Below are 25660 nucleotides of genomic sequence, written 5' to 3' on the forward strand. Positions count from 1 at the left end.
CCCAGAAAAGACAAAAACAAACAAATAAAAATCCTGTTCCAAATGGATGCAACAATCCTGACAAATGCCTAGGAGACTAGTGGGAAGAGAATAGAGAGCGGATAAATTTGGATTGGTGACACAGCCATGCATGCACAGATGAAGCAACGTGAAGGTGCTAATGATATTGAGTTGCACATACAGTGATGACTAACAATTCCCCTTACACACATTTAACCCAGAGAACCTCTGCGCACTGCATGGAAACCTTTATTAGGATTTTTGTCAGAGCAAAGTGTATGACAACAAGGAATTAGAAGCCACTGAGACACTTAATAAGAGCAAGATGAATCAAGTATGCTTTATGCACAAATAGAATACAACAAAGTAGCGAAAAACAATGGACTAGTATATATGTACATTTATATGTGTACATACATACTATATATATACACACACATACATTGTGTATATGCACATATGTACATAAATCAATATGGAATTGATTTCAAATGTGATTGTTGTGGAATATTACTTTAACTATGTAAAGATATATTACATTTGATTATGTTGCAGAATATTACTTTTTGTAAAGATGTGTTGCATTTGTTTATGCTGCATTTGTTTGACTATGTAAAGATTTGTTAACATCTGTTTATGTTGCATTTGTTTAATGATGTAAAGATGTGTTGCTTTGTCTGCCTAAGGCACCTAATTGATCTAATAAAAAGCTGAATATCAATAGCTAGGCATTGAGGGATAGGTGGGGCTGGCAGGCAGAGAGAATAAGTAGGAGGAGGAATCTAGGTTAGTGAGAAGAGAAGAGAATGAGAGAGAAAGAGAGGGAGATGCCTGAGGCCAGCTAGACAGACATAGAGTAGGACATACAGAGTGAAAGAAAGATAAAAAGTCCCGAGGCAAAGCATAGATGAAGAGAAACAGGTTAAAATAAATTATAAGAGCTAGTGAAACAAGCATAAGATAAGGCAGTGCATTCATAACTAATATCGAGTCTCCATGTCATGATTTGGGAGCTGGTTGGTGGCCCAAAATAAAGCCTGTTGCATGTGATATTTATTTTACTTAATTCAAAAAAATTTTTTGCATTATTTAAAGTTGATTCTAGGGCTTTCATACACTTTGTAAGCACACTACCACTGAGCTATTTCCTATTTCCTAGCCCACTTTTTAGAATTTTTTTCTTTTCAAATTTTGTGACAAGATCTCAGTTAGTTACCTAGATTGACCTCAGCCTCACTCTGTGGCTCTGGTAGGAGTTAATGTGATCCTCCTGCCTCAGCCACATAGGTACCTGGGACTATAGGCCTGGCAGTGGTTGGGGAAAGACTTAAGGAAGTAAATGATGGTCTCATTAAGAGCTTGGTGTTTCTTTTATTACTACCATATAAATTTTAAAATGAAAAATTTAAAACTTAGATGAAGCCAAGTTATCTCTTCTTTTTCTTCAGGCCTCAGTGGAATGGTAATAGAGGAGTGGTCCCACAATGGAGCACAGAGAGACCACAGTCACTAATGGGGCTTTCAGGAAGGTTCTGCATGATGAAAAGGGCTCCCCGATGATGTTGCAGAATCCTGTTCACTTCCAATGTTACCACTGCTAAGCATTATAGACCAAGTTTCCACTCTCACAGTGGATTAACTTTTGACATATGCCCCTAGAGGACGCTCAAACCATATCTTATCCGCAGTACCGGCTTTGCATTTCTTCTCACACCTGCCAGTCCTGGTCTCTGTTCTCTTCCAAGCAGGATGTCTGCTCCCTTAAGGCCTAGGACTCTAATGTATTTGCTGTGACATTCCTGATACTTGACCCGTAATGAATGTTAGACACATGCTATGCAGGGATTCCATAAAGGAGTGTGTATGGACTTTGTGTTTTAGGGAGGGTCTCCATCAGTTTTCTCCTTTTGTCTTTAGCTTCTTTCCTGATAGAGGGGGTCACTGTGAGGACTAAAATCCCTGGTGAGAGCAGCAGAAATGCAGGTCAACAAGGAAAGGGAGGGTTGTCCCAATTGTGAATGTGAGTCTATTATAGCACTAAAGTTTTTTATGGAAAGTTTTGCCCTCAGCTGGCCAACATTTCAACCATGTGGCTGGGTGAAGTGCCAGAATTCCAGCTCTTGGGAGTAAAAGTCTTTGAAGCCAGGAGGCAAATTTATAGACTTCAGATCATATGCTATTTGTTCAGTGTCAGTTACAAATGACTTAGCAAAACAAAGTTTAGCATTCCCAATTGAGCATTTAAAAACAAAAATAGAACCTTCCAAAGAGCATACCACCATCTATTGCAAGACAGCATAGCAGGTAATGAGCCCTTTCTGAAGGATAGTGTGATGGAATAAGGCAAGGTGGCTGTCCAAGGTGACTGGAGATTAGTGTAAGAAATTAGAAAGGTCCTGCTACCATTACTGCCTTGTTCTAGCAACACCATGATGGTCCAAGATGCTTGACCACATGCTTGGGTTCCAGTGTGCTTGAAGAGTGAAACAGGAGGAAGACACTTAATTGGGGCTATTTCATCTCTGTATATTCAAAGCTCTGTTCCTTGTACAAAAGTTAAAGAAGGCTTTGTTTTTTCTTCCATCTTATATTGTCTGTCACTGGTCATGATCAAGCACCTGCAAGAGTCAGCACTGACAGAACAAATGAGGTGAGTAGATTGTGTCAAATCTGGAAAGGACAACAATCAAAGTTGTCACTCGTCTGATATGCAAAGTAGTGAGGCTATAGTGAGGGATCAAAAATCCCACCCATTCTGATTCAGTCTTCATGTCATTTGCACATATTGATCCCATTTGGGGGGCTGATGTTTCTCCCAGTCTGGTGATGTAGTCTCATGCTTAACCCATCTGATTGTCACTTTCCTGGACTATCTCCCCCTCTAAAAAGAACTGGCTGTTTTTTTCTTCTCTAAGTCTTCCTTGCAGTTTTTCCTATGCCAGTGTCGTAGGATACACCACACACTGTAAATGAGCGTTTGTATCCTTCATTGGGTTACTCAGCCACAAAGGGGAAAGACCCAAGTCCTCTTCATTCTATAGTATTTGCTCAGGGCTTGGGCCAGAAAGTAGATAAATGAATGAGGCCAGTCATCCACAATTGATATGGACCAACTGTCATCCTACTTTATGACTAAATTCTCCTACGGCACATCTAATCTAGATCTGGTTCTGCTCCTTTACCCATAGATGGGGTCATTACAGGGCAAGTCTTTTTGTGGTCTCTGGGATTAAACTGCCCAGAGCAGCCAAGGTGACAAGGGTTACCCTGGTACCTGCTATGGGATGGGTAGAGTACTGCTGTTAGATACCACTATGTGTTTCTTTTCCGAAACCTGAAGGACTCACTCTCCAGCCTGTTCTAAGTGCAGCTCTGATTGACAGGCAGCTGATAGCTGTTTATCATTACTCTCAGCCGGTCTTTGATGACATTCACATTCTGCTGAGGCCATAGCTCATCTGTATCCTTCAAGTAAACTTTCCCTGCATTGCTTTAATATCTCCTAATCAAAAGAGTGACTGGGTATTTTTAGTAGCTTTGGAAGGCTTGATACTAGAAGGTGGTGCTATCCATCCCAGGTACTTCCCTAAGGTGCAGGGACAAGTTGTTGGAGGCAGCCTTCATACTTATCCTGAGCACAGGGACTTTTTCTACAGAGCATGAGCTCATTTGACTCTCTAGACCTAGTAAACTACACTAGGTAAGTTTTCAACAGGTCCTTAAACTAAACTAAGAAAACCCTTCTAAGATTATCTCATTATGTTGTCATATCATCTTGTCATGTGAAGTATCGGTACATGGCTAATGAGGCTTTTGATTCTTAATTGAAAAAAAATTAATGGGCTACTCACTGGAGAAATTACTGAAAGTTTTCCCATTGTCCTGGGGTACTGTGTTGTAGGATCCTGAGGCTCCTCTGGCTAGATGGGGTAAGGGTTATCCAAACAGGGCAACAGGAACTCTGCTGTCTATACTGCCTCAGCCATCATCTGGCTGTATAGTTTGGACCATTCTCATCACTTCAGTGGGCTTCATTCTGGTCCTTGCAGAAGATATAACTCTCTTCCATCTTCATGACTTCAAGCATAGGGGCATCTAGATCCATGGTTTTGTTTGTTTGTTTGGCTTTTCTTTCCTGAACAAGAGGGTCCAACTCTCTTCCAATAGACATTCTCTAGGTAGTCAGACTGTTTTGTTCAGATCTTCCACCAGGCCTAACCTTCCTGGGAGCCCTGCCTCACCAACTGGAGTCCAGTGACCCTCCTGAAACTGTGAGACACAAAAGCATACTACAGCTTGTCTTTTCTCCATTGATGAAAATGAGCTTTCTACAATTTCATAGGTGTCTTGGTTAGTTTTCCATGGTTGTAAGACCACAAACTGGGTACTCTGTGAAGAAGGGGTATTGGTGCAGTTCATGGCTCTGAGGCTGGGAAGTTCAAGAGTAGGACACTGGTATTGCTGGTAAGAGCTTTCATGTTGTGTCATACCATGGCAGAGGAAGTCTGATGGCAAGACAAAGCAAAAATGCTGGCTTGGGTATCCTCTTTCCTTATAAGGTCCCCAGTGTTGTTACGGGTCCTCTACTCTCACTACCTCTCCTACCATGTGGGTTTGAGCACATTTGATGGTACATAGCAAAGACATACATCACAATAAAGATAGGCTCTTCAAAAAATTATACTGGGAAAACTGGATATCCCCATGTAAAAGAATGAAATTAATACTGCACATCCTGCACAAAAGTCGATTCAAAATGTAAAAGATCTTAATGTAAGACCTGAATCTTTTAGAAGAAGCAGAGACAAAACACTTTAAGATATACACATAGGTAAGGACTTTGTAAAAAGGACTTCTAACAAACAAACAAACAAAAACAAAAAACACCATCGGACTTAACCCTGAGAACTGACAAATGAAATTGTATGAAAATAAAAAGCTCCTACACAGCAAAGGAAAGCAGCAGGTGAAGAGAGCCTGCAGAATGAGAGAAAAATTTTGCCAATTTTGTATCTCATAGGGAATTGGTAGCCAGAATTTACAAAGACCTGTGAATATTAAATACCCCAAGCCAAAATTATCCCATCAATAAGTGGTCTAACGAAAAGGAAGAAATACAAACAGCTAGTAGATATTTGAAAAAATGTGCAACATTCTTATCCATAAATTACATGCAGTAGAACTACTCTGAGATTCCACCTCACTCCAGTCAGAATGACCGTCATCAAGAACACCCTGGATAACAAATGCTGGTGAAGATGTGGAGAAAGGGGACTTCTTAATACTCCTGTGAACTATGTAGCCACTGTCCACTGTTGAAGTCAGTATGGAGGTTCCTCAAAAAACTAAAAATAGAGCTATCACATAACCTAGTCTTGGAATATGATGGAAGGATAATACATGCATCAACATATATGTAATGGACAGAGAAGGGGATATTAGAGAGAGGAAGGGATCTATGGAGGACTGGAATACAATCGTCATTCAAACTAAAAAGAAAACTATTTAGGGGGAGAAAGGGCAGTGTAGAGGGCAAGGAAGAATAAAGTATAGTGGGTTATATACACATAGAGATCTGAAAATACCATGGTAAATCTGTTTCTTTGTACACTAATAAAATTAATTTTAAAATGTTTCTGACATGAACTTCTAGGGGATATGCCCAAATCATAGCAGTATCGTTTTGTGAAGAGAAGTTTCAGTATTCTTGTAAGTGCCCAGCACTTACTTATCAGGCCAAGGTTTCCTGATATGGTTGGTGAGAAATGAAACCAGGCTCGGGCTGGAGGGGGCGCAGCAAGACTGAGGCTGAGATAAATTTTATTGAGAGCAATCAGACTATTTATACTTTTACCAAAAACAGAATTTAATGGCAATTACTGGGACCAATACAATTGGAGTTGCCAGGGTACAATAATATTTGCAAGCTATGTAGGGTACCCAAGATTAATGTCTAAGACCAATTGTCCTATCAAGTTTCATGCTTCTGAAGGACTTCAGAGGGAACATACCAAAAAAAAAAAAGTCCACAAAGTGATCTGAATGCTTCACTGCCTCAGGGAGTGCCTCAGTTTCTCAGGAACTGAAAGACACACAGTGCCCCAGGAGCCATGAATTCTAACCTGAAAAACCCATGGTGCATGCCTCTCAAGACAGGTAGGCCAGACCAACTCCATGGTTCCCTGTAGCAAGTAATGCCCACAGAAATATAGCTGCACCAAATGCAGCAGAATTGATAGCCTCTGCCTGGCTGCAGGGGTTTAAAGGAACCACTCATTTTTTAGCATCCTCCCAAGTTCAGGACTGCTCGGCTCCTTTCCTTTTCTACCCGCCCCCCTCCACTTCAATCCACTGCTGATTCTTACACGGTCCTGCTCTCTTCATTTTGATATCAGTCTGGTTTGTTTTGTCTCCCTTTGTGTAGGCTTTCACCATCCTCATACAGATGTCTACAGTGTCTTTTTGTTTCCTGACTTTGGGTTTCTTTTCCAGGTCATGCTACAGGCCAGGCTGGAGAATCTCCCATGGGGCCCAGCTCTGGCTAAGACCTACCCAGGCCTCAGATGGACCTTCCACAGTCTGCTGGTCATGTTTTCAGTTCCCTGGGTTTAGATCTTGGTGGCTCAAGATCTTGTCCACCACGCTGTGAGCTTCTCCTCTTTGACTTCTGATTTACTGGGGTAGACTAGCTCTGCTCCATCAGCCCCATCCTCAGGGGGATGGCCTGGGACCTCTGAGGTAAGCACACAAATCTTTCCTCCTTTCTGGTTGTCAGGTGTGTGGTCACAGCGGGGGGGGGGGGGGGGATGTCTGACAAATAAGTAAGGCTTAAGTGGAAAAGCACACGTTTGGCACATGAGAATTATCAAAAACTACTAGCTGTTTTGTTTGGGTTTCTGGTACTTCTCATGACTTTCCAGACTCTGTCCTCAATATTTCTTTTCAAATGTTACCACCCACCTGTGCTCTTCTAGCTTGCTCATTCTTTCTCACTGTACCCAGATATTTTTGCCTCTATACTTGAACACATGCAAATATTTATATTTGACTCTTTTCTACCCAAGGCTAGAACAGTCATTCAGAAGAAAATATTATGGGAAATTCCATTTATGTATATATAAGACAAAAAAAAAATAGTGAAATAATCCCCAGGCTTTCACTCTCTAGCTTCAATAATGATCACTATACTTCCGGACTTCCTTATCTTTGCCCTGGGAAGGGTCCTTGGGAAGCAGAGTCTAGTCTTTGTGTATATCATTCAGGAATGTTTCAGCACACATCTCTAAATAATAAAGATCAGTTTTGAAAACAAATGCATTTTTAATGTCAAAGATCAAATCAATGTTTAGGGGTCCTCGATTGTTTTGCAAATGTCTTGTCGCCTACCCAAAGCATAATTCAAAGTCTTCTTGTGTTGATGCACCTCTTAAATGTCTTACAATAGGTTCGACGCCCCCTCCTCCTGTCCTGACAATTTATTTACTAAAGAAACTAGATCTTTTGTCCTTAGACTTTGCCACATCCTTATTTTTGTTCATTGCGTTTCTTCTAGTGTGATTTAACATGTTCTTTTTTTTCTGTATGCCCCTTACACTAATAGGTCTGTAGGCTCCATCAGAACCAAGTTTGAAATACTTGGTGAGAATCCTTCCTTGGTGATATTAAGGAACCTACCGAAGCCCATGGAGCAGTTTGGGGTGTACAGAGGTGTGGGTCGTACCTCCCACCGAGGGTGCTTACTTCTCTTTTTGGTCTGCTTCACTATTAGGTGTTTTTGTGAACCAAATGTTGCCTGTATCAGAGCCGGGTAGGTGTGATCCCTCCTTTCCCCCGCCATGATGATTAATTTAGGTGTCAACGAGTGGATTAGGGGTTTCCACATAGTGGTTACAGAATTATTTCTGGCATAGCATCTGAGTGAGTGGTCTGAGCCAGGAAAACCCACCTTCATCTGAGGGGGCTGAACATCACCAGAGGTGCCAAATGGAACAAAAATGCAGAAGAAAGGCAGTTTCTTTTGGGGTGATGACACTCCTCTTCTCCTGCCAGGAGGCCTTAGAACTCTAGGGACTGGCTTTTGGACCATAATGCTTGCATTAGTGGATCCCCTAATTTCCTAGGTCATTGGCTTGGGATTGGGAGTTCTGTTACAGGATTTCTTGCCTTGATATTTTTCAGCTTCTACAACCATGTAATCTAATTCTTTAGTCAATCTCTGTGGCTGTGACACACAGTGACAAATCTCTTATTATCTCTCTCTACACATCCATCCCCTTGGTTTTGCCTCTCTGGAGAACTCTAGCACACATCTCTCCACATGGAAATCAACTTCATAACTACCTTTCTTCATCACCCCAAGGTTGCTGATACAGGTTTCAATAACAAACCACAATAAAGCTGTACTTACTGATCCTTTAGGTACTTCTATTCAGAGCATAGCCTGGGCCAGGCACTCAGGAAACCTGTGACATGTGGTATTCACCCAACTTCCTGAAGATCTTACTGTGAAGGCACATCACTCTTCCCATTGTCGAGATGAGAACTCGGAGGCGGAGGAGATGGCTCTCATCCAGAGCAATGATTAAGTATTTTTAATTGTTCCCCAGTGTGGAAAGCTTGCCCATGGAAGTGACTTCACCTTGTAGAAAATCCTGTTTCCTTTCTCCCCCTGGGAGTCTCCCTTGACTTTCCCTTGTGCACCAGGTGCTAGACTACCTATGTATTCATAGTGGCTTGCTGTTAATGGGTGAAGATATTGAGAGAATTCTAGTCTGAATTTGAAATGCCTTGAGAATTACGGGGGAGGGGGTCAGAAAGGAAAGGGGTTTACATACAGCAGTAAAAGGAGAACTGTGTGCTCTGGAGTTTAATCTTGACTTTGCTACTTGTAGGCTGAGACTTCAGAGAGTCACCATCTCTGTCCCTCACTGGTCTCATAGTAAAAGATGTAGCATAAATGGACACACTGAGGATAGTGTGAAGCACATAGTAGGTACTCATCAATTGCTAACTTGCAGTCACTTCCTTCAGTATCCAGTGTTGAGACTCACCAGAAACATCAACAGCTTAAAACTAATTTTTGTCTCACATTGTGAAAAGGCCATTTCTTCTTTTCTTGAACTATTTTTTTTTATATTTTTCCTTTTTCTCATAGACGAGTTAGAAAGATGCTGCTGCCCACCCACTCCTCCCCTCCACACACATTTTAATTAAGGTATCTTTCCAGAAGGAATGCTTTAATCCGAAGTGATCACTTTGATACCGAAAGAGACACATTTGGAGGCTACTTGGCGACGGGGAATTAAAGACAAAGAAGCTGAATAAATAGCAAGCAAAATGTTAATGTTTTGGCTTTGTGGTATCTGCATCTGAGAGCCCTCCGAGCGGATGCTTTGGCGGGCTCCTGTTGCAAGCCTCCAGCGGCTCCTTTTGTGCGCGCGCGGGAGTGCTGGCTGCCCGTTGCCGCGCGGCCCCTAGAGGTCAGTCTGATCCAGGGATTGTCCAAACCGAGCTGGCCATGCCAGCAGCTGAGCCGCTCCAGCACCCAGGACATTCACGCCGCCAGAAGGCCCCTTCTTTCTGAAGACGGGTTTGCCAAAGTCAGACGAGAGAGTTTTCCCTCCAGTGGAGATTAGCTTTGATATCGTGTATATGGCTTTGTTTTCTACGAAATTACACTTCTCACTTTGCTGTGTTCAGTTTACTACAGGCAAGAGCTGGTAACAGCATGGGGCAGGGGTGGGGGATGATGAGAATTTGGGTAGCCTTTAACCAGCCCTTCGTCATATAAAGGACCTGAGGCTCAGATAAGGGGCAAGCAAACCCTGTCTCCTGATGGAGCTCTTGTCAGGGTTGATCTCACTGTTCTCTCAAAACACCACCAAGAATGGCTAATGTCTTTAAGGGCTTTGAATGGGTGTAAGAATGAGTCAGTACTTTGCGGTCAACCTAACACGACATTAAGGAACAATTATTCAGGAGCACGTGTTAAATCATGGTAAGGGTGATTTTACTTAGGACTCTTACAGCAAGCGTGGGAACATGGTAACCTTGCCCTGCACTCTGTCAGGGAGCTTGACCTCCACCAGGAGCCCAGCACCAGCAAGTGAGAAGTACACAAGCAGGAGGAGTGTGGGGTCCAGAGGTAGAAAACCGCTACGAGGAGGAAGAGTCAGGATGGAGGAGATTCAGGTTAAACCTACTTTGAAGACTGTTTAAGACAGTAGTAGACCAGATGTGACCTGGGAGTAAGTGAAGTCTGAGGACACTGGTCAGTTATCATAGGGGGATCAGGTATGAGGGTGCCATGTTGGGTTCTTGTTAGGCTGACTGGGTAGGGTTCTTGCTAAATGTGCAGCCATGCAGCAGTGCACAGATGAGTCTAGAAGGCTAGATGTATGACGGAAGCTCTGCATCCTTGCTAGTGGTTGAGCTGATGGAGTCAGAGGCAGATCATCTGTATGGAACAGGAGGTGGAGGAGGCCAAGCTCACCCGAGACCCCTCTAATTTCTCTCTTCCTCTGCTCTTCAGTCATTCCTCCTGCCATAATTTTCAGATCCGTCACTATCTTGCTCACTGTTGTTTCTAGATCGTCTTATGTTTACATAAGCCTCTATTACCTCTTAGATTTTGATAGCAAGAAGAGATCATGGTGGCATGCTGTAGCAGGAGTCTTACAAGTTCTTATTAATAAAATCAAACCTGAGCCAGATATTGGGGTGAACTGGAAGATCAGAGAACCAGGACAAGCCACAGCTACCTCACCTTGCCGGATCCTCAGCTGGTCTTGTTTCCTGAGACTGGAGGCCTCTGAGTCCTCATCCAGAATGGGTCTCAGCTGAACTGCTGCTCAAAAGCCTGAATGCTTAACCAGCCAAATGCTTCTAGTTTCTGGTCCTCACACCTTATATACCTTTCTCCTTTCTACCACCACTCCCTGGAATTAAAGGCTTGCTTTCTGGGATTAAAGGCATGATGAGTCACCATGCCTGGCTGTATCCTTGAACACATGGATTTCTGCCTCTGGAATGCTAGGATTAAAGAAAGGCGTGTGCTACTACTGCCTATCCTTTATGTTTAATATTGTGGCTGTTCTGTCTCTGACCCCAGATAAGTTTATTAGCATGCACAATATTTGGGGGAACACAATACCATAGCATGCAGATAGCTCTTTTTCCCCAAGTTCTTCTTTCTCTTCTGCTTTCTTATGAGAGTGCATGACATTGTCATTAGCTCATTCCAGGAAAGCCTTAGAAGCTCTGGTGGACATGTTTTGCTCTGGAGTTATGGAACATGCAGATAAATACTTTCAAAGTCTTTGCCATAACTTCTCCGTTGAGCCCTGCCACTGCCTCTCCTGTCCTTAATTGGCCAATTGTTCGAATTTCCAAACTGGATTCTGTGTTTATCTTAGTGCACCAATGCCAACTTGTAGTTTTGCAGGTTCTTTCTCTGGACAGACTATGAATTCCTTGAAATAAGAGACTATGTCTCCCAGCTCTATAATCTGCTGTTCATCACAGAACCCAGCATTTCAGAGGTGCATAACAAATATTTGTGGAGGAAGAGAGTGAGAGTATGAAGAGCCTTTAAACTGAAGTTTCTAGTTCACGATTATTCACAACATTATCTGTAATACATAATCATGTACTTGTAAAATGTTAAAACTTCTTATGCTTTCATCTCAAGTATTTAATATTTTAAGATAGATGTATAGCCTAACTAGATCTTATCAGTTAATCATTAGTTAATCTTATTAAATAAAAAGCTTCTAATTACAGCAATCCACACTATCTTGACAATGGAAGACCAGTGCATCATATCTGTACTTTATTTTGCTAATATGTAGGTAGTTATCTAGGTTTGTATCTTGGCCACAGGAATTCCTGACAGTTTCTACAGTGCTGGGTTACAGTCAAGACGTGGAGCTTCCCACGGTATTCTTGGGGATCAAATGTAACAGCTACATGCAGGCCAGGGGTGAGTGCCGAGCTGTTTCTTTAGGAAAAGAGCCTAATCCCTCAGTGTGCCTGATGCTGCCGGAGAACTGGGAATAGACTAGGACTGCATGCTTGGGTTGTGGTGATAGCACAAGAGAATCCATAAAAGCCTTCTTCAGCAAAGTGCCTGACGCACCATGAGCTTAGAGTGCTAACTCCTCTATGATTGCTTTTATTTGGACAGCTCTGAGCCCACTCCATTGGATTAGGACCCAGGAAATTGTGCATTCATCCCACCAAGTTGGTTTTGATTTTTAAAATTCGTTTAGCTGGTTTGGTGTCCCTTAGCCAAAAATGGTGGTTGGCTTCATTTTTATCATATCAACCTTTTCTGTTTACTTGTTTGTTTTATTTCTTTGCCTGGAAGAGACAAAGACCTGAGTGTGTTTCTTGTGTGCAGATGTACGCGTTTGTTTAAGCTGGTGGCACAGGCCTGGGATGAGAACGAGGTAGAATGGCCAGCAGAGAACCTTGTAAACACAGGTCAAGCCAATTCAAAGAAAGTGTGTTGGCTGGGTCTTCTGTGTCTGAATGGGTTGGGAAAACTAAATATTGGGAGTTTTCCCCGTTTACCAATGAGGTAGTTTAAGCAGAAGATGTAACATGCAGCATTCAATGCATGCAGTTACACAGATTAATGAAATCTAAACTCTATTGTTTACTGGGGTAATAGTGACATTTTCAGTGTGGTTTGATCTTCTGAGATGTTTCACAGGCATTGTTTTGCTGCTGCAGTTCAAAGTGTGTTACAACATCAACCTACGTCATTAGGAAAGGTTCCTGGTGGTGGTTACCATGGACAGGTCTTGACCTGGCCATTAAACTGGATTTTTAAAAACTGAGTTTATGGTATTGACATTATTTACTCCTACACTTGATCTTAGCCAAAAGGCCGAGAAGCGATATATATTATTTACTCCTTAAACCTTCTTATGAATTAGATGAGATTATTCTAACTTTCCAGAAGGGTGAGGAGTTGCTTGAAATCACATAACTAGTAGATGACAAAACAAGGCCTATCTGCTTGACCCTGCCCTTACGGTTTTAACATTATACAACACTGAGGACCTGTCTCATGTGCTTCTTTTAATTGTTTTCTTGGCCATTTCTGCTCATTGAAGTGAATCATGGAGACAGCAGGAGAAAGAAGCATTTTGGCTTTAGAGGTTTCTGTCTTTGGTCTATTGTTGCCTGTGAAGGGCGGCTCAGCATGTGGTAGTAGAAAGTACTTATCTTATGAGAAGTGAAAGAGGGAGGGAAAAGAGGTGAATAGCTTCTTATCAGCATGCACTGAGACCTAATTTTCTTACACTAAGCCTCAGATCCTAAAGGGTCCATCACTTTCCAGCATTGACCAGGCCAGAGACCAAGCCTTCACTATACAGGCTTTTGTGAGCATTCAAGAGCAAAGATAATTTCAGGAACAAATTACAAAGTCTGATAATGTTGGAAACAAACCCTTGGCTTAGGTCTATGTGACAGATTTGAGAGTGTCCCACCAAGGCTCTTTGTTCTCAACATGACAGCACAGTTCTTACTCACACCTTGGAAACTATTTGTGGGACCATGTGACTTGTCTGGGCCAAAGAACTGTGAGTAGTGATGGGTTTTTTTCTCCCAGAGTGGAGGATGTAGCTAGAGTCAGCACCTTGCCTTCCCAGGTTCCCTCCACTCACTTGACCATCAGCAACGGTATGAATTTGGAGGCTCTAGCAAGTTGAGTCCCTGAGCAAGGACACGTGAAACAGATACTGCAACTGACCCACAGAAAACAGAGCAGGAGTAAGAATCAACCTCTTGTTAAGTGACATTTTATAAGTCATGTAATTTGGGGGGGGATTTTTGTTATCTTAATCTGTTTTGATTGACAAATCATTAAATAAATCCCTACTCATTCTTTGACCTATAGGGTAATCACCCAAAGACCTTTAGTGCCTTGGATGTACCCTTAATTTGTGTTTTTGGAGAATTCCCCAAGATGCCTGAGTGACAGGTGTGCTGGTTTGGACTTCCACTAAAATGTACCACAAAAGGTTGTGGTAGTGTGCCTGAATCTCAGAGCTGGAGAGACAGAGGCAGTTGGATCTCTGGGGCTCACTGGCTAACCAACCAGACCTAGCTGGCAAGCCTCAGGCCCTAGTGATAGGCACTGTCTCAAAAACCAAGGTGGACAGTATCTGAGGAATGACATCCATGGCTGACCTGTAGTCTCCATATGTATACATACACATATGCATGCACACCTGACTATATCCATGCACCCCTCACACAAATGCTCATGTGTATGCATCTTCTCCCTTTCTCCGCCACATGTAGACAAAAGCACCAGGAGTACGAGTCCATGTTACGTGATCACCAGCAATTTATATTGGAATGTATTTCTTTAAATCTTCAATACGTGCTTTCTTTATTTAGGTACTGTGTCCAGCATTACAGGGTCCTAGAAATCTGACTAGGGTGGTGAGGGAACGGATAAGGACAGTGATACTGAAGCAATGACAAATACGCGCACAGAGAAGTCACGTCGGGTGGGTTGTGTGCACTGAGAGGGAGTGGAATCAACTGCCTTAGTAACTGGGAACGTCAGTGTGCTTAGTGTTTATTGTGTGCAGCAGAGGGGGAGGAGTTAGCTAGCCCTAGTAGGAAGCCTCCATGGTCTCAGGTAGCAGTCATCTGGAGGAGGAAGCTGCAGCTGCTAGTTTTTGTACACACGGGTCAAACCTTCGTTAAAAACCCTAGTACCAGAGGAAGGCTTTGCTGATTCCCCATGGATCTGAGGCCACAGCCATGCCGAGCAATCACATTGACTTAGGACTTCATTTGCTCTCTCCACATTCACTTAGCTCTTCCTTGGCCACCCACATTTACGTGCTTGGTTGTTTTGAGGGTAAAATTCTCTTGTATTAACTTGGATTTCCCCGGTGGATTGATGGTGAGATAGACCAGCAATGGATGTACTTTTAGATTCTTGTTTCTTCCCTTCCGCTCACTTTAGGGCTTTCTGACTGTTTCCAGATGCAAGCCCTATCATCTCAGCACATAGGCTGGAGGGTAGGATACGTTCCCAGTGTAGCCAACACTGGAATCCCTGCCCCTTAGTGTTTCTCTTTAAGTCCTTCAGTGCCCAGGGTCTGGTCTTTCTGGAGTGCCAAGGAAGGCTAGAAGCTGGTGGGAGAGCAGAGGACCTCCTCAGAGCCCAGCCACACTTTTAAGTCTATGCCTCTATTTCCTTCTTTGAGCATCTCTCCCATTTTAACTTCTCTTGTGGAGGACTGGGTGGGCTATCGTAGCAGCAGCCACAACAGCTGAGACTCTGACCCCGAGTTCTCCTGGGAGCAGCCAGCAGCTGGTTCCACAGCACATGCTACTCTGCAGGGGGGTTCAGACTACCAATTCCTCCGGACCTTGAAGAAGGTCACAGTGCAAGGAAATGCCAGCAAGACACTGCTGCTGAATGTGGGGTGAATGTGCTGAATGTGCCTCTAGCAGGAGTCCAGTGACCTCAGAGGTGGGGTTCAGTTCAAAAGGAAGTAGGTAACAGCCACAGCTGTATGATTTCTGCTGCCCTGCAGATCAATGAGGATTCTGGACTGCAGGGGCATCTTCAAGCTTGGTGATTCGAAGGGTTTTTACATGGAGTCATTCGCAAGGGTGGAACAGGATATAGGAAGTTTTTAAAGGGCACTCAGTACTCTGGGGGTGTTTAGGACTCTTGTCACTGGTTGGCTTGAAGCAGCAAGTGGGAAGAGCAATGGTCAGAACTGGGATGTAGGGAGGGCTCCATTTCGAGAACTATGGCTTTTGCTTGATGTAAATAGCTCGTTGTGACCATATGGGCCTAAGGAAAATTGAGAGTGCCATGATCCCACTCTTCTGCCTTTCTCAGCACTGTTGCTGAGGCCAGCCATTGTGCAAGAGCAATTGGGAACGCAACAAGAGAACCCAATGAAGTCGTAGGCACTAGTGAGAATCCTAGAGAGTGTTGTGAGTTAGTTTTAATGACTGGCAGTGTGTAAATTAAATTGAGCAATGACAGATTATCAAAAGAAAAAACAGATATAGTCAATCAAGACCAAGAGTTCACAAACATGTGACTTAAGGCCATAATCAGAATTCAAGGCTTCACTTTGTAGAGGAAGGAGGAGTGGAGAAAAGACACATGGGAAAACTAATGAGAGCAGAAAGACATGGAGAGCAGAACGTGTATATGTGGGAGACACGCCGCTTCTGTGAAAGTGTTTGCACTAATAAGAGCCAATCTTTCCTGTTTCCTAGAGAGCGAGCGGATTTCTGTTGAATTGGGTTGTGCTCTTTAGTGAGACTCTGCCTTAGGGTAGGTGAGGGGCCTAGTGGTTTTTGCTCAGAATGACTCATATTCCACAATGGTAGGAACTGGATCACTCCATCATAAAATGCTGCCTGCAGGGAACTGTTGAAAGTCCAGGTTTGAGGGATCTAGAGAAGGAATCAAATGGGGCTGTGGGGACATCTGCGAAGGATGCCGGAGGAGGGACGGCACCTCCGGGCTCCTCTATCCAGGGAGCAAGCTGTATCTGTGGTTTCTCAGAGGTGCTGGCCTGAGCCACCCGAGGCTTGAGTGCGGTGCTTGTGTATAGCCTGCTGGGTCTGGCTCAGAGCCTTCTGCCTTCTGGGTAGTCAGTTCTTTTTATCTTGCAAGCTCAGAAAACTGTCCTGCTTCTAGGACACATTTTTTGATGAAGCAAAAGAACTTTAGGGCACAGAGTCAGGGGCCTTGTTTTCCTTAGAGGGAGGGGCCCCCTCAGAGGGTCTGTCTGAGTACTCTAAGGAAAAGATTCCCCGAACAATACTCAAAGTTTTTAGAGATTCAAGAAAGTGAACTTCCCAGGTGTGCGCCTGAGTTTTCCAGATGGGAGAAAGGGGTGAAACAGATACAGTGATAGGATTTCCATTGTTAGATGCCTCTTGTTTGTCTGTGAAACTCTCATGAGGGAGCTATCCTGAGCCATGAATACTAAAAACACTGGTGTGTTTTTCCATGTGTGAAAACGTTACCCTTTGAAAAATCCAGGGCCCACCCTGGGCCACACATGTCGGCTCCGGAGCTCAGCTGCTCTCAGCTTTTCACCTGCACCAACAGCCAAAGCAAAAGTGGTTCAGCACAGACACTGTTTAAAATGGCTGTGTTAAAAATACCACCCCAGCTCCACGGATTTCTGGAACTGTCAGGAGTGTCTTCACTTATTCGCTCCGATGATGAAGGAGAGTCCTGGAGAAGGGGCACAAGCCAGTTAAAAGTGGGGTTATAACTGGAGGATGCAACAGTTTAGAATCTCCATGCTTTAAACCTTAAAAGAACCAGCAGCCTAGCCTCTCAGCCCTGAAATCCCCGTGGCCTGAATGAGGCTGGAGGAGGTGCTGGCTGCTCCCTCTGGAGGCTCCGTGGCTCCATCCCGGGGAAGGGTAACAGCACACTATGTGTGGAGCAACATAGGGAGGGGTTCCCTAATTGCCGAGGAGGAATACTGGTGGTGGCCTGAGGGCACATGTTCAAAGACCATTTGAGGTTATGGGCCTGGGATCCTACATTCCCAGCTCAGGACATGAGCGATAGTCTTGGTTTCTGTTTTGTTAAAAAAGTCGTGTCATTTTTTAACATTCTCTAAAGCTGATTATGACTCAACTCAATCAACTGTCAGTGAGCTTAAGTCCTGCAAACTTGTGGGCCTTCCTCATTGAATGTATTCACTTTATGATTTCAGGCAAACATTTACAAAGGTTCCTCTTACTCCCTGCTAATGACCTCAGCTGTCCAGCAGTCCAGCAGCCCAGCAGCCCAGCAGTCCATTATTCCAATGTTCAACAGAAAGTATCCTTAACCAAATTACATTCACAAACCCAAGCCTAATAGGGTAGTCTAGGACACACAAGCCTTCCCAAAGTGGGTGGCCCTCATCATAGAGCAGCGCATCACTCTGCAGCAGGTCTTTGTGATGGACTCAGAACTGCAGGTATTTCTCCCAGGGTGATTGGTTCACTGCTGAGGCTACAAGAGAGAAGAAAGGGTTAAGAAAGAGGGCCAAGGTGAGTATTTATGCAACCTTGAGTATTTACTCCTAAGGAATGGAACAGTTGGCAAATCATCCAGAAGTCAGAGAAAAGGATTGTAAAAGCAGAAGAAAGATGAAAACTCCTCACCATGTGTTGATTATGAATTTTAATTACTGAGTTATCTGTTTAGTCAATGGCTGGGAAAGAAATGTGGGCAGGAAGAGCTCTGTGAATGTTCCAGATGATACAGTTTTGTTTTTAGGAAATGCACAATTAGACTGTGTCTACACAACCCAAAGTAAAAGCAGATGTATCCGTCATCAGACTATTTTGATTAATGGAGAAATTTGGAACTTAAATTATCTGTTTCCATCAGCTATGTAGATCAAATGAACTGGATCATTGCCAGATCCACATCCTTGCAGTGGGGTATAGACACAACTTTTGGGGGTGATGCAGATTTGGGGACACTATTCACCATGCAGAACTGAAATGAGAGGAGAAAGCATTACAAAATAAGCATGGGTTGCACCTGCATTAAATAATGAATAGTCCATCCAGAGAGGTCATGGGCTTAGTTCACATCCAAACCAGATAGCTAACTCAGCCAGCCACAAACTCTGGTTTGGAGCCGTGCTCTTCACACTTATCCCTGGTCCCCAGAGTTGCTATCCATTTGGGGCAGCAGTGGTCCTCATGATGCTGCTTTATGTTGACAGGACTAAGTGACTGGATGGAAGCAGAAGAGTTATAGAAGTGATAGAATTCTCTCACAATTACTTACTCTAGAGAGGAGGCCAGGGATACCAAGCCCACTTCTACCATCAGGTCAGTCTCCATTCTTGATATGGTAGATAATACTGTCTGTTCTCTGAACATTTCAAGAAACCAATCCTTTCTTTCTCCTCCTCCTCCTCCTCCTCCCCCTCCTCCTCCTCCTCCTCCTCATCCTCATCCTCTTCCTCCTCCTCCCCTCTTCCTCTTCCCTTCCTCCCCTCATCCCCTTTGCCTCTTCCTCCTCCTTCTTTAGAACATACTTATTTGTGTGTATGTACAAGTAGAGTTACCTGTAGACTATGAGGTCAGTTATTCACTTCCATGCCAAGACTACTTTTAGAGTACTCATGTGAGGTGACAAGCTGTCAGTGAGAGAAGAAAATTATATCTGGGTTATAGGGAATGATGATGTTTCAAGAAAAAAAGACTTTTAAAGCAAAGCCTTCTTGCAATATGTGTCTTTTCAAGTTAACTGGCATCAGTTGTCAAAAACAGAGGGTTCAACTAAAAAAGGAGAAAAGTATTGGAAATCAGTAAGGATAGTGGATGCTTCAGAAGTGGCTGTAATCATCAAACATCAGTGGGTGAATGGATGTGCAGATCGTGGGATTCACACAATGGGGCAGCATACAGTCACAAGAAGGAAGAGAATACCAATGTGTGCTACAACTGATACATAAGTTTTGAAAACATGAAATGAAACAATCCTGACACAAAATGGTATCTACTATATAATTCCTTTTATATGAAATGTCCATAGGGACAGAAAGCAGACTGGTGACTCCTGAGGGCAAATGGGAGAGGGAAATGGGAATCTACTGCTCTATAGGTATTCTATAGAGTATAGCACTTTCTACTAGGGTGATAAAAATGTCTTAGAACTAGATTAAGACATTGGTTAATTGCATTTTGGCTATACTAAATGCCAAAGAACTACACACTTTACATTTTAAATTTATGTTATAGTTGATGCTATATTTTAAGAAAACAATGTCAAAAAAGTGAACATGTTTGAGTCCTGCTATTCCCTGTTCCTAAATGTCAAGGTATGGAGATTAGGACCACTTTGGGGTTGCTTTCTGTAGGAAAACAAGGCCAGTGATCTAAAGGACCTTAGCAGCCATACCCTCCCATCCTTTCTTTTTGAAGATCAGAAGTGATAGAATACGGAAAGGGGAAGTTAAGGACAGATCTGGATTGGTTATCCAGGTTGCTTGAGTCCGAGACTGCTATGTCATCCAGGAGAGTACGTTGTGTCCCTAAAGACCGTGACACAGCATTCTGAGCTACTTAAAATTGGAACTCAGAACTTCCTTAAAGGTCATGTGATGCAACCTTTGTCAGTAGCCTATGGTGCTACTGGGAAGTGGTAGAACCTTTCTGAGGTAATGCCTAGTGGAAGGGCAGTAGCTCATCAGGAGAACCCTTGATGGGGATATTGGGATCCTGGCCCATCTTTTTCTCTTTGCTTGTTGGCCACCATGAGGTAAGTAGCTTTGCTTTATCTCTGCTCCCGTCATGACATCCTGCCTTGCCGCTGTCCCAACTGATGGAGACAATTTACTGTGTTTAAATGTCTAGAACTGTAAGCCAAAATAAAAAATTCCCCTTTAATTTTTTCTTTGTTACACTTATTTATGTAGTGTGTGTGTGTGTTGTGTGTGTATGTGCCATTGCACATATGTGCAGATCAGAGGACAACTTGCAGGAGTTGGTTCTTGCTCTCTGCCATGTGGGTGCCGGGGAGTAAACTAAGTCATTTGGCTTGGAAGTGTCTTTGCCTGCTGAGACAGCTTTCTGGCTTCTCTCTCCTCCTTTTAAGTTGATTTATTGTAAGTATTTGCTACAGAGACCAGAATCTGATAAACATATTTACTCAATAATTTCTATTATGCTTTGAACCAATACAGCAATAGTTCTAATAATAATAATAATGCATAAAATAAACATGAGGTAATTAATATGTTAACTCATTCAACCACTATACAACATACACACACACACATATATATATATTATTTATATATATAATGTATTTTAAAACACCACATTAATCATGATAAGTACATAAATGTTATTTATTAGTTAAAAATATAAAATGAATATACACTAAATTGATAATAATATAGTTTATTGTACCCTTATTAGGTGCCAGATAAGTAAAAGAAATACTTTTCTTGGTCTCCAAACCTATGAGGTCAGTGAGAACACTGGGCCCAGGTAATTAAATAAATTTTCTCAGAGATCTGTGGAGCTGGTGATGGGATTAACCATCACTAGTGGTTACAGTGTTCTTAACTACCACATCCGGTATCTGGGCTCAAGACCTTTGGGTTTTATACACTAGTAAAATTTCCAGAAGTTGTTATAAGGTAGCTATATTTTGTTTATATTTTATTTATTCCCTGGTCCTGGTAGGCATAGTAGGGTTGATGTCTTTATTTTTATCACTTACTTGTTACTTAATGCCAATCACCCCTACTGTGCTCCACCAGAATCATGGAGTCAATAGAATTCATTTTTACACCCTCCTGCAGTGTGAAATGGTTAAGAAGTATCTAAAAATGTGTTCCACATCCTTAGTAATCAGGGAAATGCAAATTAAAACTCCTTTGATACTTCATATATTTCATCTGGGCTTCCTAAGGGACAGTTAGGAGATGTAGATGATCTGAGTGTTCACTTTGGTGGCGCATGGCATGAACTACAGTCTCTTATTTTTTTTTTCTGGTGGGGGATTTGCTTATGCATTTATGAACCAGATGGATAGCCCCATCCCAGACTCCTATTACTAGAGTATTTTTCTATAACCACCCTGTATAAATTAAAGTCCTAGCCAGAACCAGATCTATCAGTCTATTTGGTGTTACCATAGCTGAAGTAAGTCAGAAAGTAAAAAGGTTTATTTTGCTCACGGTTTTGATAAATAGAAGTAAGAAATTGTATTACCCTGTGTGTTGAGCCTCTGGTGAGGGCCTTGGCTGCATTTTAACATAGTGGATAATCACATGAATGGGGAGCATGTGCAGCAGGGGCAAACGCTGAGTGTGGCACATATTGAGCACGCACATGCCACTAACATGCTTGCAGGAGAATGATGCTGGAACCATTGACAAAAGCTAAGAAGAGTTTCACTTCACATAGGCAGCAGGACCTGTGGCTATGGCTTTGTGTAGAGAAGTATAGCCATTACTAAATCAAGTTCTAAAAAGAAAGGGAAAGGTGTCTGTCTCTGCTCTCAACTTTTTCATCCATGGTGTGTGTACTACACTTTTCTTCGGTTAAACCCAATTAGAAGCTAAAAACCAAGAATTCCCAGAGGTCTGTATATACAGCAGAGTGGGAAATGAGAGTAGATCTGGAGGGTAAGTGAGCTAAGGGTTATTTCTGCATTCCAAGTTATGGCAATAGTTTGGAGTGCAGGCATATCATTGAGTAAGGCTGTTGGATGAGCTACATAAGGTTGTGGATTTAGGCTCGAGTGATCCATGGCTGGGAGATCGGCCAGGACAGTACAGGTTCAACGTTTTGACATTAGGATGCCACAGTGAGAGTGGAGAGGCCAGGAAGCTGGTTGGAAAGAAAACACTCAGTGGATGCATGTGTGAATGTCTTTTGCTGTCAGTGAGACGAGGGGAGAAGTTACAGTTTGAAGATGAGTTTCTAGCTGCTGCCATTTAGTGAATCCAGTCAGGAGGCTGTGAGGGCCACACGCTACAACAGATTGCTTTGGAGTCTTGCTTTTGAAGTTACAAGCCAAATAGATGCACAGAGCATCCGGTCTGCCTCATTTCTATGCGCATGGGGATATCATGTTGATATCAAAGGAAGTCAGATTCATATGTAAAGGAGAAATGATTTTCTTCAGGGTCCTTTTTTTTTTCCAAACCCCACCAGGATTTCCTTCTTACTCATGAAAATGACAGGATGCGCTTTAAAAGATTTCACAGAAAGTGACAAAATTTGATGCCAGGAGTGGGTGCTCTAATAATACTAATTACTCTTGGCTGAGGACTTTTGGTGATTTAGGCAGCACAGTGTGTTGTTGCTTTGCCAGTCGCCACCACCAAGTCTCTGGACTTGTACTAGTTATTATCTCCATGTGATAGATGAGGAGACAGAGGCTGAAGGCATTTAGATCCCACACAGAGAGAAAGGGCAGTGAACCTTGAAGTCCGTATTGGCTGGACTTTGAGGCTCTACAATAAGCTTAATTTTCTTGTGATTTCAAGGGTAAGTAAGTCCAAGATAAGTTTTATTGTATTGCCTTTCGATTTTAGTCATCTAGGATTTAGAGTCTCAGAAGCTCTGTGGATCCAAAATTTTCTGCATGTTCAAATCCTTTATTTAAAAAGCCATAGTAAGGTCAGTTATGGTGCTGCAGTCTTGCAATCCCAGTACCCTAGAGGTCGGGGGAGAGCATTAGAAGTTCAGGGCCACCTTGCTACACAGCAAATTCGAGGCTGTCTTGGACTGCATGAGACCCTGTCTCAAAAATCAAAATAAGCAAGTGAATGAATGAATGAAAGGCATAGTATCTGCATATAATATGCCTTACAGATTTTAATCCATAATTAGAAAGCATATAATACAAAGTATGATGCAAATAGTTGTTATATTGTGTTGTTATGTCATAATAACAGGAAGATGAGTCTGCACATGATAAGCAGTTTCTAGCTCTGCCAATAGAGTATGTAGATGTTGAGCCCACAAATAGAGGCCAACTTGTGTGTGTGTGTGTGTGTGTGTTTGTGTGTGTGTTTGTGTGTGTGTGTGAATGTGTGTGTATGTGAGTGTGTGTGAGTGTGCTTGCATGAGTAGTCAATGATTTTGGAGCTTTGGTTGTATACAGTGCTGTCATCAAATTTTATTTTTAACTCCCATGTTTAACTATGAGTTAAAATTTAAAATTAATTATTTATTAGACAAGAAAGACAGGCAAGTGGCCAGGTTTTGAAAACATTAAAGGCTAGTGTTTCCCCGGCACTGCTCTAAGTACTTTATATATGATCTAATTTTATCCTCTCTCTAGTTCTAGAAGGGTGATACAGGTAGAATTTACCCGAGATTTAGTTATAACAAACAGAATGCAAACATTGTTCTCAGACTGAAAACCCTCGCTGGCGTTTGCTCTGTTGTTTCTATTTAAAGTGGCAGGACGTTGTCAGAGCTGGTCAATTCCAGGCCATCTTTGCAGGCTCACTTGTTCTCCTAAAGGATTTCCCAGGTTTTGTGTTGGCAACAGGTCTTTCCCGAGGGCAGAACACAGCACCTGGGTTTGACATGGCTGCTTCTGAATTGGGAAACTTTAGCTCCAGCCACATCCCTCCACCACTTCCAGTTATAAAATGCATATTAAAAACCCCAGGTGAGTTCAATCTACATTTGAGAAAAGATGTAAGTTTTCAACGCTCGGTGCTCCCCCTCCCCCAGCACTCTGATTATGCTGTTTCATTCTGCTTTCCTACCTACAGGATTTTATCTCCTGACTCCTTACTTTTAGTCAAATGCTTCCTTGCCCCACTCTGAGGTCTAAATTGATTCCCATCCAAATACTTTCCTTAATTTAGATTACTTTTAGGAAGAAAAAACAATTTATCTTTTTTTGGAGAGAGGTATGACATAAACTCATGCCTATTTTCCTATTTATTATGAAAATTGAAAATAGTTGTTTGGGAGCATTGGGTGGTACTCGGTCACTTCTTTGGACCAAAGAGAGCTGGGATAGCACCGTAAAAATACTTCTCACACTTTCTCCTTGTTCTGAGGCAAAATTGTCTCTTACGTATCAGAAGAGTACATCCCATACACAAGTATAGCAACTCCTTTTCTTATTGCTGTGACCAAATGTCTGACAGTTTGAAGGTCCAGAACATCATGGTGGGAAGGCCCGACTGTGGCAACTCTGTGGTAGTGGGAGGGTGTGATTCAGACTTTCTCACATCTTGCCAGAGAGGGACACAAAGAGGCTCCAGGCTATAAATCCTCAAGGCCCGCTCCCAGTGACCCATTTTCTGTAGTGATGCTCTGCCTCCTGAATGTTCTACAACTTCCCAAGTCATGGCCACTAGCTGGAGAGTAGTGTTCAAATAAATGAGCACAAGGGTTATAGTTCACATTCAAGCCACAACAACTAGCCAATATATATAGATATACACACATTCAACACGCATCGAGATGATGTGTGCTCCATCATGTTGGTCGCAGAGCATCAGTGTTCAGAAAGAGCTTGTCTGGGAATATTTGCTGTTTCTGTCAGGCACGTATAGGGTGATAGAGCCATGGTGCCCATACAGTACCAACCACACCCAAGGAGAAGTCACGTTTCAGCAGGGAGCAGGTTTTCCATCTGATTTGTGCCCAGAACATGTAATAAACACAGCAGATTGCATGCTGCTTCTACTAAGGAACATACACATGCATTTCAATCACTTATGTTTTTTTTTTTTTTATGACGCATTGGTGAATTGCATCCTGTTGCATTTGTAATTAGAAGGTGGAACAGATGTGATGGCTTTGTTTAAAGTGATATGTCCATTAAAATAACCTATACTACCAAGTAATTGTTTCCTTTAACAAGGGAGTCTGGCCATTGTCCTGCTGTTTTTGAGCCATTTAAACCGACTATGAAAGAAAACATGTGTGTCTTCAGGAAATGTTGATCAATTATGGATGTTAGAAATTTTCTAGATGGGTTTTATGTCTGTTTGTTGTTTTTGTTGTCATTGTTCTCCCCCAAGTCCTTCTGAATTGCGATTATCATCAAAGAGACATTCCTTCTTTCAACATCACTACTTTTTCTTACATTTAAATGAATAAACCAAACCTATCCATATTTCAAAAGGATCCAAGA

General features: G+C 42.6%; 1 pseudogene; it reads right to left on the bottom strand.

Moving 5' to 3' along the window:
- Nucleotides 1–12772: 12772 nt before the first annotated feature.
- LOC128100251 (uncharacterized) lies at nucleotides 12773–12904 on the bottom strand (annotated as a pseudogene).
- Between the last annotated feature and the right edge of the window lie 12756 nt (nucleotides 12905–25660).

The sequence above is a fragment of the Peromyscus californicus genome, unplaced genomic scaffold (genome assembly GCF_007827085.1).
Source record: "Peromyscus californicus insignis strain IS unplaced genomic scaffold, ASM782708v3 Scaffold_6__1_contigs__length_162567912, whole genome shotgun sequence".
NCBI lineage: Eukaryota > Metazoa > Chordata > Mammalia > Rodentia > Cricetidae > Peromyscus > Peromyscus californicus.